Source organism: Gavia stellata, chromosome 1 (genome assembly GCF_030936135.1).
Source record: "Gavia stellata isolate bGavSte3 chromosome 1, bGavSte3.hap2, whole genome shotgun sequence".
NCBI classification, from domain to species: Eukaryota; Metazoa; Chordata; class Aves; order Gaviiformes; family Gaviidae; genus Gavia; species Gavia stellata.
The window spans coordinates 72,645,679-72,661,659 of record NC_082594.1 but is presented as its reverse complement, the minus strand read 5'-3'; the positions used below and the strand labels follow the sequence as shown (position 1 = coordinate 72,661,659).

At 40.9% G+C, this 15,981-nt stretch overlaps 1 protein-coding gene across 3 annotated transcripts in view; it reads right to left on the bottom strand.

Annotated features, from left to right (window-relative positions):
• INPP4A (inositol polyphosphate-4-phosphatase type I A) overlaps positions 1 to 10,632 on the bottom strand; it is an 81,928-nt gene extending 71,296 nt beyond the window's left edge. For all 3 annotated transcript variants that reach the window (XM_059823578.1, XM_059823581.1, XM_059823588.1), the window contains exon 1: positions 10,589 to 10,632. The gene's annotated coding sequence lies outside the window, so the exon portion shown is untranslated. The remainder of the gene's footprint in view (positions 1 to 10,588) is intronic.
• Positions 10,633 to 15,981: the final 5,349 nt, after the last annotated feature.

The window sequence follows — 15,981 nt, the reverse complement described above, 5'->3', positions numbered from 1 at the left end:
GAAGACTAAGGTACCTGTCTGTATTAACAGGCAAGTTTATTAAATGGAGCCTGGCTCACCCCATGGGATAGGATTAAACACGAGAGTGCCAGCTGAAAAACAAGAAAAACACCTCAAGGTGGAGGATCTCCAAGTTTCTGGAATGAAAATTCCAACTGAACCAGTGGAAATCCCACTTCCAGGACACTATATCAAACCTGCAGGTTTAGACAGCTGGAGTTTCCTCCACACAACAGGTTTTCTCTACACCTCCACTTTGAATATTTGAGAATATTTGGCAGCTGCCTGGGACAGCTCCAACAATCACCGTATCACAAATCACAGCCCATCTGCCTAAAGAGAAGTTGCTAAACATGAACATGCACAACAACAGTGAAAATGCCTCCTTTCAGAAACACGAGATCAATGTTCCAATGTCCCACTAAAAACAGGTCAGTGTTAACAGCTGAGGAGCACTTTTTAATTCTTTTTCTTTGATTGCTCATGTTAACATGGGCAAAAAGTCAACCATGAAGTACAATTTCAGAGAGCGGATTTTTTAAATGCTTTCAAGGAGAGTATTCCAAGCTCTCACAAGGGCCTGAGCTACAATACATCTTTTATCTTTGTGTTCTAGGCATTTCTGGGGTTAAAGTCTAGCAGGAGCTGCACTAAGATTTTTTTTAATATGGAAATTACAGAACAATCTTAAACATAAATATTCCCAAATGGATATATTTTAATTTCAAAGCAAAATTAGCATAAACACATTTGAAAAAGAAATTAATATTCTCTCTGTCATGCTTGTCTACAAACCCCCAACATACCTTGGCACATTTTATTTTTAGCTTTTACAGCATATAATCTACCCAAACAGAAAATACTATTAGAAGTATCATGACAGAATGTTCCAAGTAATTTGGAATAACCTTCTCTGTTGTACTGCATACAGTTCAGCAGAGACCCTATTTAATTGTACAAAAATATTTAATTTTTTATAACTGTTTAAGAAACTGTGTGAATAAACCATGAGGACAGTGTTTACCTTGACTAAACACCACGTTATGATAAGGTTAAGCAAGGTGTATACTCTTTAGATGGGATTCACTTCACTGTTACTGAAGTTAAGCAAATAGGCAACTAGTTAGAACTGAGTAGAGAGGGATAGGAACCTTCAAAACGTAATTCTTTCTGACTTTTAAACAGCTGTTTTAAGAGACTGTGAAACAGGATTAAATTTGCATTCCAACATCTCATGTTTAATAATGATCTACAACAGTTCTTGGGCAGACCGGGGAAGTATTCCAAACCTGACAATACTCTTGTTTGTCTCTTCATTTGTGCTTTTTTCATCCATGCCCCCCAAAAAGAATTGTGATGGGAAGGAAAGATTTGCTAGAAATTGCTCTATTTCTTTTTCTTCCTCAATAAGAGCATGAGATGCCTTTTCCCTGAAACTTAGAGGTGGAAGTCCCTCAGACCTGATCATCTTTTCTCTTCCAGAAACCTCTTCAAAGTGATATTCTTCCAGTTTTTCTGGGCATCCTTGTAAGTGACAGCTATGCAGGCCTGAGATGCTCCAAGTGTTGTCTCTCAGGAAGAAGCTTAGACAGATTTTCAAACTAAAACCCCAGCTTACTAGCCAAAAAAACATGACTTGGAGCTAAATAAAACATAGAATATAGAAAAAAAAGCCAAACCTAAACTCGGACAGATCCTAAATCTAAGGGAGTTGACCATGACTCTAATAAACAATAAACCTGAAAAAGCACTCACACATTTTCACTCTTATCTTCCCAGTCCTCCCTTCTTGCCATCCGTCCTCTCGGAGTGTCATTCAAAGCACTGTGTTTCCAACAGAACACCCCCCTTCCAAACTATTGACAATTCAGTCCATAAACAGTGTTTTTTCTTTACTGTGGCAATTTTCCAAGTAAGGACTGTGAGATCATCACACAATTGTTTTTACCACAGAACAATAACGACTTAGTACCACTATGTAATAATTAATTAGGAAGCAGGAAAAAAAAAGAGAAGCCATATTATTCTCTCCTGATATTCTTCTAGGCACTTAAAAACCTCAGAAACACAGGCTAGGCACTTATTAATAAACAAATAACTATAGAACTAAAAATAGCATTGCCAGAAGTACATTAAAAAGGTTTCTGTCTGTGCCATTTTCCTCCTGTTATTTTATGGATAATTTTGCTGAAGAATGACCTGATCAATGTCTTAATAGCTGCTAAAGCCACTTAGAGCAACTCAGGATTTCAAACAGAGCAGAAAGCACATTACTCACCCTTGCTCAAAAAATTCAGCTCCTTTTCGAATCTGGTGTTGGGACAAACCAGCATCTAGGCAAAGGGCAGTTCTTCACCAACATACAGTTGCTAGTTTAAACATTTGTCAAACCAAGGAGATATCTGGGGCAAGGGCTGTCACTGACTGTAAATACTGCACCCGTCATTCGTCACTACAGGCACATCAGGGATCTTTAATCACAATTTTCACCTCAGAGCAAGCTTTTCTCTCATGAGTTTGCTGCCCAGCAGTCTGCTTCTAAACGTATCTTTGTCACAGACTAAACGTAACACACTTTTGTCCAGCCCTACAAATTCACTTGATGCCTGATTTATCACACAGCTTTCCCTGTGCAGTGCAGGGAAACTGCAGGGCAATACAGTAGACAGCAAGTATCACACTGTATAGGAGTGATCAAAAGCACAAGCTGCCAAACAGCGTTAAGTCCAAAGAATCCAAGCAATCATTGCTCTTCATAAATCTTTAAGCTCTTTCTTAAATGTATATCAAGCATTCTCCTACTGACTACTGTCATATATTATGGGATTATCACTACGCATTTCTATGTCGGTTAAATATTTTATCCATATGCTAGTTACACACAAACTCCAATCACTACGAAATGCCATATATTCAGGTCACATCACCTCTAAATCATATGTCTGGACACTTCCGTTTCTGTATCATACCCTTCCTACAATACCACACTGTTACATGTAGACTTTCATTAGTCCTCTAATGGACTACAGACATCCTGCTTGTTAGCTATCACCTAGCTGATACAAGCCACATCCTAAAGTTCCCCATGTCTCCAGCAGTACAGCTGCAGCAATAACATTTCCCATTTTGCTAGTCTTCCACATATCCAACACAGCTGTTTCGGACTCCTCTTGTAACATCATGCCTTTGATCATCCCTGCAGCTTTTCTCTGCATCTGTTACAGACTGAGCTGAAGTTTCTTGAATATTGCAAGAAGTGTTGCACACTTATTCCAGATCAGGTCCCAGCCCAGATGCACCCAGCTGAGTTGCTCTCCCTCAATTATAAATACCTCTCCTGACACTTCCCTGGATCCCATCCATCACTTTCATGATGGTGTCAAATTGACAGACTAGAGACAAACTTGAATCCCCTTACCCTCACATAGGCCCTTCTCCTTCGAAGTCTTCCATTGTTGAACTCCCTGTTCATAGGAAAAGTTGTTGCATTACTTCCTAAGCCGAGGCTGTAGCACCATCCAATTTCAGGCATTCAGCACAGATACCAGAGTTAGGTGCCTCGGCTCTGTTAACAGTCAAGAGAAAAAGACAGGAGTTGGGTGCCTAATTAAAAAACTGCCTCTTTCCACTGATTATGTAAGAGCTTAGACTGCTAATTTTGACACCAAGGTTAAACTCAGTAAGTAAATTCCTGCCAGTGTGTGGCCTGACATTCTGCTGCGTTGAATTCCATCCCTTTAATATTACCTAATTGTACAATTAATTGTATAGTCATTCCATCTAAAACTGTGTACTGGAAATTAATGTCCTCCTCCCAATAGCAAGTTTCAACAGCCTGCTTTCAATGCACCACGACAGCAAAATCAATTCAACTAAAAAAAAAAAAAAAAAAAAAAAAAAGCCTCAAGAAAACTAAACAAGTCAACTCCCAAAGAATAATTCATCTCATGTATCTACCTCCTGTTGTCTCCCCTTGTGCCAGTTCTTTGCGTCAGTTTACAGTTCTTACACTAACCTAATCTTCCTTCACCTTGAACAGTAATTTTGATGCAGCACTATGTTAAATGGTTCAGTAGAATCCAGAGAGACCAGATCTAGCACATTCTTTCTTTTTCTAGAAAACCTACTTTTTTATTAAAAAAAGATACTAGGGCAGTCTGACATGACTTATTTTAGCAAAACAGATCATATTTCATCCTCCTTCCACTCAACTCCCGTGTCTTTAATTATACATTTCTTCAAAACATTTTCTAAGGTTATTAAGGTCTAATTAACAAGCCTGAAGTTGTTTAGATCACATTTTCCGTTTCCTTAGAAATATATATAATATTCAATAGTATCAAGTACTAAAAATCCTTTAAAAAAATCTTAGTAGCGGATCTATATTTTAATTACACATTAAAAAAGGTACCTTTAAGAATTTCCCAATTTGGGAATTCCCAATACAGCAACTTAAAAAGTCACTCTGACAGACAGAAAAGTCTGATTGCTTTTAAAATATGAGAGATGCAAAAACTGGATGCTTCTGAGATTACAAAAAGCTATGTGAAATGATGAATAAAATACCCAAAACATCCTGAAAGCTCCTGACACCCCAAAATCAGAAGATATATAGCAAGATACAGCTAGGGCTCTTGATTAACTTCATATGGGAAATCCCAGTGCAAATCTGAGATGCTTCTGGGATCTGTGTTACACAAGCCTCTTTAAGCACTGCACAGTACCTCAAATTCCCACCATTTGGTACAATTTCTTACATTCTTAAACTGTTGAACATGTTCATGTAGACCTTCCGATTCGTTGGGTCACTCAAGCGCGCTACATCTGGAAAAGTTTTTGTGCTGAGGCATGATTTTCTTGATAAAATTTAAAGGCTTTTTAAAAGGATAAATACTTTATCCAGTTCAAGAAAACTGTTCAGTAGGATGTAAGAACCTTTTTTCTTTTTTTTCCTTTTCTTGTTCTTTTAGCACTTTCATATCTCTATCAGCTTGCCATCCACATGCATAAAAATTGCAAAAAATACCTTAAAAACACATTAAACATTCCCTTAGTCTGCAATTTTAAGCTTTTTTTTGACCCAAATTGGCATTTCTATGCCTTGAGCTGAAAGCAATCATCTTGTTAAAAGGTGATATTTCTGTATGTTGCCTCCTTCAGATAAATTGGGCCTGAATTTTAAGACATCTACTTTTCGATTCATTCTTCAAACAGTAGAAGTACAAGTTGCGCATCCTGATGCTTTAGAAGTACGTTTCTAGCTGTCTATACATGTCACGCAATGTTCAAAACAGGCCCAGCCAGTTCATGAAAGGCAGGTCCTGCTTGATCAACCTGATCTCCTTCTATGACCAGGTGACCCACCCAGTGGATGAGGGAAAGGCTGTGGATGTTGTCGACCTGGACTTTAGTCAAGCCTTTGACACTCTCTCCCACAGTATTCTCCTGGAGAAGCTGGCGGCTCGTGGCTTAGACAGGTACACTCTTCACTGGGTAAAAAACTGGCTGGACGGCCGAGCCCAGAGAGTTGTGGTGAACGGAGTCAAATCCAGTTGGCGGCCGGTCACAAGCGGAGTCCCCCAGGGCTCAGTTTTGGGGCCAGTCTTGTTTAATGTCTTTATCGATGATCTGGATGAGGGGATCGAGTGCTCCCTCAGCAAGTTTGCAGATGACACCAAGTTGGGTGGGAGTGTTGATCTGCTCGAGGGTAGGAATGCTCTGCAGAGGGATCTGGACAGCCTGGATCGATGGGCCCAGGCCAATTGTATGAGGTTCAGCATGGGCGAAGTGCTGGGTCCTGCACTTGGGTCACAGCAACCCCATGCAATGCTACAGGCTTGGGGACGAGTGGCTGGAAAGCTGCCCCGCAGAAAAGGACCTGGGGGTGTGGATTGACAGCCGGCTGAACATGAGCCAGCAGTGTGCCCAGGTGGCCAAGAAGGCCAACAGCATCCTGGCCTGTATCAGAAATAGTGTGGCCAGCAGGAGCAGGGAGGTGATCGTGCCCCTGTACTCGGCACTGGTGAGGCCGCACCTCGAATCCTGTGTTCAGTTTTGGGCCCCTCACTACAAGAAGGACATTGAGGTGCTGGAGCGTGTCCAGAGAAGGGCAACGAAGCTGGTGAGGGGCCTGGAGCACAAGCCTTGTGAGCAGCGGCTGAGGGAACTGGGTTTGTTCAGTCTGCAGAAGAGGAGGCTGAGGGGAGACCTTATCACTCTCTATAATTACCTGAAAGGGGGTTGCAGAGAGGTGGGTGTTGGTCTCTTTTCCCAAGTGACTAGCGACAGGACAAGAGGAAATGGCCTCAAGTGGCGCCAGGGGAGGTTCAGCCTGGATATTAGGAAAAATTTCTTTACTGAGAGAGTGGTGAAGCATTGGAACAGGCTGCCCAGGGAGGTGGTGGAATCACCATCACTGGAGGTATTCAAGGAACGTGTGGACGTGGTACTGCGGGACATGGTTTAGTGGGCGTGGTGGTGCTGGGTTCATGGTTGGTCTTGATGATCTTACAGGTCTTTTCCAACCTTAGTGATTCTGTGATTCCTTCTGAATATCATGGCTAAAAAACTTTTACTTGGGCTCTCCCTAAATTAACACTTATGGGGCACCTCAATAAATTCTCGTTCAGCAAAGCAACTCAGCTTAGGGACAGCATATGACCACATGCATAACTGTAAGCTTCAGTCCTACTGAAATGAGCAGAAAAGTTAAGATTTCTCCTAATGTAGACTTTAAGACTGACCTGACTTCCTGGGAGACCTCAGTTCACTTACAACTGCTCCTGACTTCAGCAAGGGCTGCAGGTGCTCACTGCCTACAAATGACTTTTAATGAGATGCCTGAGTTCAGATTAAAGATACGTATTTGAAAATTTGACCTCGGGTATTTAAAGCCCATCCACCCTGTCCTCCCAAAAGTTATGAAAAATCATGCACAAAGCTAAAAATAACTAGGAGCCTTTTCTGCTATTCATTCTGCAGAGACTGTCATAGTAGCAATGCCCCAGTCTGAGGCATACTATTACTGCAGATTTTTTTGTCTTTTATTACAGTGCTTCAAGCTATTGCATTCCACCTAGACCATACACAGAGTTGGCAAGTGTTTGTACTGCACAGTCTAGACCTTTTGATGTATGGAGGTCTGGACTTGAGGACCTGCATGGTCACTTCCTGTCTTATCTTCCAAGCTATATGGAAAATACCATTGGAAGTAGGAAATTATCCATATGCAAAGTTTCCAAGAATGAAAGTAGTATGGTAGGCAGATAATTCTGAGGGTTGGTTTAGGTGGTTTGGATTAAGTGTTAATCCTCTCAGTGTGTTTTAGTGAAAAAATTATTCTTGAAATCCTCATAATGACTCTGTGGCAGTTCATCTATGTATCTCCCAAGGATAATGCTGAGATTATTAACAATTAGGTACTGGGCATTTTGTAATTTAAACACTGTAACAGCTTTATAATAAAAATGCAAACATGGGAGTAAAATGAATATGTTATTGAATTGAATGTAGGCTCGGACAGGATAACGTTCCAAACACTTTAAATGCCTTGATGTAAGAGTAGCATTTAATTCCAGAAAACCTTTAATTTATTTTTGTGCTTGCACAGAATATAATGTAGGTTAAATACTTGTAAAAAGAGACAGAAGTCATCACAGTAAAGAAACAAAGTAATAACCCACAGATCATTGTAGTCTCCAGACACTTAAAACATCTGAAATTCTGCTGTCTTCTCCCTGACTCTGTGCCCTCTACAGCTGCTCTCATTAGCTATGTATCATCATGTCCTCTTACCCTTCTTTCTGTCCTCCCTGCATTCAGGCTCTACTCAATCTGATTATGCCTTCATTTAAGATATTATTCAAACTCAGTCCTTTATCTCTGTCTTCACTGCTAAAGTCATGGTTAACTCTGCAGACCAGAATCAGCAGAGTCAGAAAGACACCTAATGGAATATAGAACAATATTGAAAGGCCAAGTGCCTCACATTATGCAATAACTGCACATGTAGTTACTGCGATTATACATACCAATCTGGCATGGTGCATGCAATCGATCTAGCACTAACAAGAGGATGATGAACATGATGGTCTAAGAAACAAGATCATTGCACATTTAACACAGCCATGCATGGCCTACTCTGCATTTTAACATACTTTACAAACTGGCAAGAAGGGAAAAGCAAGAGGGGAAGGAACAAACTAGCAAATGCTGTTTTTTGTTAAAAAACAAACTGTAAAAGCAGATGGTAAACTTATAGTAAAAGCTATCAACAACAATAATCATAAAGCAGCTTGCTGTACTAGTAACAAGTACCCTTCCTTAGTCGGTCACTCACGCAGTTTGTCCGTTAGTCAACTATACCAGTATGTGCTTTAGCAGGGCATGTTTTCTGAATACGTCACCCAGAGAACTGACTGAAGAGAAAGCAGGGACTGCTACTTAAAAAGGGTGCCACTGGAGATAAACTCTGTTCTGTACACATACATTAATGTGTATCAAATAAAATGCGTATCAATCAAAAAAGCTATGTGGACCTTCACATATGCAACACTGAGTTTGACTCTTAATGAAGAAGCCACTAAATCCAAATCAGTTGAAAGAAAATATGCACCAAAATACCAAGCAAGCAGCCAAACCGAAGCAGGTGGCATTCTCTTTTCTTTCTTTCCTATTTTCTCTCCAGATCCTAATCTAACACAACATTTCAAATGAGTAGAAGCATCTGTCTATATGGAGTTGATTGCGCAGCCAGGGCCATATTTGAGAAACACTTAATTAGGGTGATATGCTGTCCCTGTAGGGGAGCCCCAAATGCTGGTTTTTTCCTCTATTGTTATGGATTTCTTTGAAAGTGTGGAGACAGATCCCACAGGGGAGAAGACATAGCTGTCTTGGGGAAGAATGACAATTCTTTTTTAATTTCTTCAGCAAGAAGCAGAACTGAACTGGATAGAGATGCAGGATTGCCCTTGGCGTATCTTTTCCAATGCAGACAATGATTAATAGAAGAAAGACAGATTATATGAATGACTAGTATTACTGCAATTCCTTTTAAGTCATAGTAAAGCTAGCTACAGGGTCTGGCAATGCTAATTTGCTGCTGGCAACTTCAGCCCTGCCTGCTTGGGATCGAGGAAGATCTGTAAGCACATGCCTGATTCCCAAGTTATTCTTCACTGAACGGTTCAAGACAGTGAAAGGGAAAAATTACACATAAGCCCCTGGAGCAACCTGTTGTGTACTGCATTCCATTCTGCCCCAGTTAAACAACCCAGTCCATGGTACTGACTGCTTGCTTTAACTCTAGATGTAGGCACAATTGTGGTGACATACCTCTCCAGACTTTTCAGTAATGGATCCTCAGTCTGCATTAAGACACACATCTGATACAAGAAAAGCAATGCTGCATGACAAAGTGCATTTGCTGACTCTTTCTGCTTGATCTTACAAATGAGCTTGTTCTCCCTTAGCAGGAGTTGGGGAAAAACATCTCTGAGAAGCCACTACAGTTCACCACTGACTCTACTCCAACATTCATTCTTTGCTGAACTCTGTAAAAGGGCACTGAAGGCACTACATCAGAGATGAGGAGACTGAAGGTTCCCCCCTCAATTTCTGCACGTGATTACCCACGTGACCGTAAGCGTCACATGTGCCTGTGAGCATCACATTTGACCTCTCGCTTCCTCCTATTCCCAGACCAGCAAAACCTCATGCCTCTACCAGAAGACTCATTTGATTGGCATCTGCTTCATACTGCCTTGCGGTTAAGGCCATATCTCACACATCACCAGCATGTGTGCCACAACTTCTTTTATTCTCTGGAATCCCAGAAGCTAGGTGCAGCTGGTCGGCCCGACATACAGCCCACCAACAGCTGCTCTGGCCCACAGGAAGCAGGAGGAGTCCTATTACTGAACTTTGCTTGGAAACGAGTGGGGAAGAGTCTTCTCACAAGAATATTCTGCTAACAGGAACCCTGCCAGGACACACATGCACCACTCAGGGCCTAGTAATGTGGCCATCAGCCTCTGCCCCCTGCCACATCATAGGACATAAAGTAGCTTTTTCACTGGAGAACTACTTGACAAATGTTTGTGAAGTGCCCAACAGGATTCAGTTCCCATCCTGAAGGATATTGCTCTATCCTACAGCAATATTCAATGACAACAAAGGCAGATCTGCCTTCCTCCATCTCTGTTGACCCAGGATGTTCAAGGGAGGAAAATGAAAGAACCACCAGTTTGTTTTTATGGTGGAAACAGGTGACAAATATCAGCCTTTCAGCATAGGTTGTACTTTAAATCTCACAAGTTTCCAGAAACACATCACTTGTTCAAAGATGAACAAATCACACTGTCACTAGCTAATGACTTACCTGAGCTTAACAGAAAACCTCTGGTGAATATAATGAATTACCCATAGTACAAAACATAGAACACAGGATCTTGTCAGCACTTCATTATTTCTGAGGCTGAAGTTTCTTTTGCTTTGTCTGCCTTTAATTTATTTCATCTTTGAACCTTTGCATTCAGTGTCCACACATCATCACACATTACAGTAGCAATCACTAAAATTATATTACCTTACTCCATCTTTCACAGATGAAATTCAGCATGTGCATCCAGTTCTTTTTCAATAAAGCCTGAAAAACACAAAAAGGACAAACTGTTTCTGACTGAATGGATCCAAATAAACAGTAGTAGTATAGGAAAAAAATTTTGGGGAAAGCAATAAATATAGGAACAATTTAAAAAAATCAATAAAAACTTGTAAAAAGTACAGTGTTAACATTTTTTAACACAGCTCCTTTACCATTTGAAACAGAATCTGGACTGTAGATCAGTTCTGAGGAAAAAGAACATAAGAATAAAGCCAAAAGAGAAATTTCAGAATCAGGTACTGTTACTGTAACATTTTACACTTGGAAACTGTGACGTATATCTCTCTTCTACTGTATAAATGAAACTACAATGCACTTAACTAAAAAGACTCAGTGCAGTTACGGTATAAGAAGCTCAATAAAGTAGCTACTTCATGTCACCAGCAACAGCTGAGCTTTCCCAGCATCGCTTCTCAACTTGGCTATCTTGTTCCGTCTGCTCATTCCAGCTGCAGTCAGTGTTGGGGTCACCACATGGCACTGCAACTACTTCCCCAAGAGGATGCTCCGCGAAACAGAAAAGCTAACAACTGAACCCAGCCTCTCAAGCAATTTTTACTGCCTGCAGGCCCAGACTGAATTCAGATGCCACTAGCAGAGAGAGTCAAGAGTTTCATTTCATGTTGCCAACACCCACAGCTTTTCCATTGTGACAAGGAACATACTGTCCTTGGCCATACCAACATCACTCACCATACCTAAGCAATAGGCACCTTAATGTTTTTTTTCCCCTTCAAGAAGTATAATCAAGACATTTCCTAGCACATTTTATCCCATAAATCAATCAGTCCAAGTTCATTGTCAAACAGATACACAATCCACAGGGCAGAAAAGTAAGACAGCTAGACATGAAGGTTAACTTTAAACTGAGAAAGCTACAGCATTCCTAGGCTCCCTCTGTAGCCGGCCGCATCCGACATCTACACCGCTTAATCCAGCAGCTATTGGGGTTAGCCCCTGAGCGAGGCCCCCAAGGCACAGGGGACGCTCCCTGTCACACTGCCCAGGACTGCTTCGGTTCTGTATAACACAGTTGTCACACAGTATCTTAGCATTTCACCCATGGTCTCTTTTCAGCCCCCATGGTGACGTTAACACATAATCATTATTTTGTGAGGGTACTGTTCTGAATTTTCAGGTTTCCAGTTTCCGAAATGATGCAAGAGCTGTGCTGCAACCCAACAGAAAGGTGTTTTATAGCGGTGAACTAGGAGCAGGTGCCTCGCATCCTGGCATGTGGGCAGCTGGGGTGTTGGAGAGTGCAAAACCTGCTGGGATGGAGCGCAAGGCAAGGTACATAGACAAACCTGGCACAGTGCTGTTCATGTGGGGAGCAGCCCATGGAGTGAATTATCTCTACCAACTCGCTCACTCCAGAACCAAACCCAGAAGTGAAGTAACATGCAGTATAAAAAAGCAGGGGATCAGGATGAGGGAGCAAACTGGAGAGCAAAATGTGGATGAATCTGATAGAAAATGGACTGGGCTACAGGCAGCCCAAGACAGCAGCCAGTTGAATACTCTAGCTCACCTTCTCAGCCTTTGACTTTGAAGGCAAGAGACAGGCTTCCTCTAACACGGTCCTACTGAAGTTACTATCTCCTGCTATAGCCCAGACATGACCACCTCAGATGTAGCCTTTTTTTTTCTTTTTCTTTTTTTCTAATGACACAAGAATCTTGTCAGAATGAAACAGAATTTATGTGAATCCATGCAGGCTAGCTGCATGATTGCCTCTTTGCAGCATCACAGCATCTTGCAGGCTGAGACATTACAGAACAGCAGAAGCCCAACCCAGCAAAGCAACACTAGTGTGTTCAGCACATTCTGCTGAATGATTACTCCACTGCACACCTCTTTCTAAGAGGGAACCCACTCCTCAGCAAGAGGTAGTGGAGTTTAACTTTACAGAGTAATTCAGGCTGAAAAGGATAGTCCAGCTTTCTGCTCCAAGCAGGGTCACCTCTCAGCTCAGACAAGGTTGCTCAGGGCTTTATCCAGTTGGGTCTTAAAAACCTCCAAGGATGGAAACTGTTCAACCTCTCTCGGCAAACTGTTCCTCTGCTGGACAACCTATTGTTACAGGTGGCACGGGAACCAGTAGTACAGTTATTTCATGTTTCCAAAAGCATTACAGAAGGAAAAGAGTAATTCATAAGCAATTGCTTACTGCACAACTGATGCACTACTCAAATTGATCTTTCAGTTTCACACCTTCACCTCTCTATTTACACTCAGAATTATAGAACAAAGACATTAACTATGTACCTGGGAGTTAGCAAATAACTTTATGGATCAATTTTTTTATCTTAAGGCCAAAACAAAAGCTCTTTAACTAGTATGCTCTCCAGGACAAGAAGAAGTATGATTTTTAACCTGAAATATCTGGCATTTTGCTACAACAGTTCATGTTAGAAATCTTTGACAGTGGTAGCACAAAACTGTGGCAAGGCAACAGATTCCTATGTGGAGAAGATACTTCTCTAGTAAAATATATATATGGGGCAAATATATAAATATATACAGTAGGATTAAGAAAGTGAAAACTTTGATTCACAGAAAAATACACTGATCAGTTTAAGCAGTTTTACTACTTAAAACATTAAATTCAGGGAAGATTCACACATAAAGCAGTGTTCAGATTTGTGATGTAGTAATTAAGATGCAATTCATCAGTTTACAGTGCTGTATGTAAATACTGGGAAAATCAAAGCTATCAAAGAAGAACCAGGACTGAAGTAAAAGAAATAAGATTAAGTTAAAAAGCACTAAGACAAAATGACACACTACAGACTAAGAAGAAGAACTTCCGCTACAAATTGGGAGTTTATCAGTTGAGAAAAAACAAGGAGGAAGTCCTCAGTGTCAGACAATGCAGCCATAAAAAGGGTAGATACTGTGTTAGGGTGTACCAGCCAATGTGCCCTTGTCACTACAAAAAGCAGCACTGAGACTGAGTCAGGAACACTGGCTACAACAAGTTAAACACTGCCTACCTCAGTCTGTAACACGTGTAGAAAAAGGCTTATGAGGACAATGGAGAGTCAGCCTCCCCAGAACAGACCAAAAAATAGTTAAGCTTGGCAAAGTGGAGGCTGAGATGAGTAACAATTTGCCCTCCAGAAATACATGACAAGAGCTAAACACCCAAGAGGGGAAAAAAGCATTAAGATAAATAAGACATAACATAATTAAACTAACTGGAATAATAGCAACCAAGAAACCTAGTTTAGCCAAGGAAAAACTCCGTTTCCATATAAAAGGAGCATTATGCCACTGTTAAGACTAGATTCAACAGCTCAGGAAACTCCATGCAGCCCTATGCTTCTATGCACTCATCAGCAAAGCATCTAAAATTTCTCACAAAATTATAACTCTTCACAGAAGTGGCCTATAAGGCAGCTCAAGTTTTCTTCTCTTTTCATTGTCCAAGGTGAAGACAGGACAAACTTGAAGTTCACTTCTATGACTGTCAGTTCAGATGAGAAGTTACAAAGCATTTTGCTTACTCTGGCTTTTGGAGAGTTCCTCAATGAGAACAAAGACATCAGACATTATGTGGAGCTCTTTCCAGGGTGTTATGCAGTAGTTTTTGGCATAGTCATTTACTATTTTAAATAATTTTGGTAAATTTTTGGTAAATTCAGTGCAGGCACACAAAGTTCCAATTTGGTATCCTTTATAACAACTGTATTTATTTAGTATAGTTATTTTTTCTTCTTCCATTGTAAAAGCAAGGCACGTACTGTGAAATATCCTAGACACCATGAAAGCTACTCACAAAGCAAGTCACAGCCAGCCACAGTCACAAGATCAAGGGCTGATACAATGGACGTGCTACATTATAACCTTGTAATATACTGTACCACCATTCACCTTCAGGACATTTAATATAAATTCTTAAACCTGGTATGCTATTATTCATTTCACTTAAAATGAAGAAATGAAAATGGCAGAGATGATAAAGGAATCTAAAAATCCTATTTACAATACTATGACCAAAAATGACTAGTTCTGTGGCCGCAGGCAGATACCTTTCATCTCTGTGGCTGAGCTCACACATCTGCAAAATAGAGACAATGCGACCTAGCAACTACATTGAGTTTCTCTGCTGGCAAGTTATAGTCGTACCTTGCTCAGTACCACCGGGAAGTCACACCCATTTTGCAGACCAACATTGGAAATCACACATTCTAGAGTGACGTGTTTTAAAATCAGCCTGTCAGTGAGATTTTTGGAAAAATATTGCAACTTCTGCAGAGAAGGCAAGTCCCACCTACTGATCTCCCAGCAAATTCTGACCTCGCGCAGTGGCTTCCTACTCTCCACTCCATTCTAAAAGCAACTTTGGTTCTTCAACTACATTTCTAGAGTCTGCCTGTAAATTCTCCTCTTTCACACAATCCCATTTTTTAATTGCACTCCAATTCTGTCGTGCTTTGGTACCTAATTAAGAACCACTGAAGTGCTAGCTTTAGCCATAGCAACTGAATTGAACATCAGTAGTACATGCCCAGGTAGTAAGCCCAGAGAGTCCAATGTCAATTGCGTATGAAAGATTCTAACTGGACACCGACTCAAGCCCCTCTTTTTCACCCTGTGTTGTACAGTTTTTAAATTACATTGCCCTGCATAGCAGTAAGACTACGGCAGAGTGTGGTAACGCGCTACTGCAGACCACACCAAAGCACCAGCTTCTTGGCATGTTCTGCCTCTGGCCTTCTGCATTAAGAAATGATGATGATAGAAAAAAAGATTCCTCAAAGACTGCAGCATGTTTTTGCTTAATTAAAACCATACAGAAATTGTTTTGCAATCGACTGATGATGGCAATTCAAGCCTTAGTGCTTGCTGCCTGATTTTAAAAGCCATTCAGATCCCTCTCTGTAAGGAAATTATATATGGTGAGATTTTTTTTGCCCCTAATCACTTGTACTTGCAACCAGGGTTACCACACAAACTGTGAAGAACACCAGTTCTCAATTAAATCTGCCACACCATTATTCCTAAATACTGCAGAAAGTGAAGCACATGACACCATTCCCTGCAAAGAAACCTGAAAATGTAATACAAAGCAAACATAAAAATGGCAGGGTGTGTATATGCTCCTACTGAAAAACCCTCACTTTCTCCTTCTCCCTCCCTTCTTTCCTCTTTCTCACTCACTGGAGAGCAGCTAAATCACTCCAGGGAGGAACGAATGACTAACCCTTTTCCTTTGCAATTCCATGTGCTGTCAACATCTCTGAAGGGTACCTGCAACCCATGATACCAGGTATGATTTTGTCCATTAGTTAAACACAGAAAAACAAGAG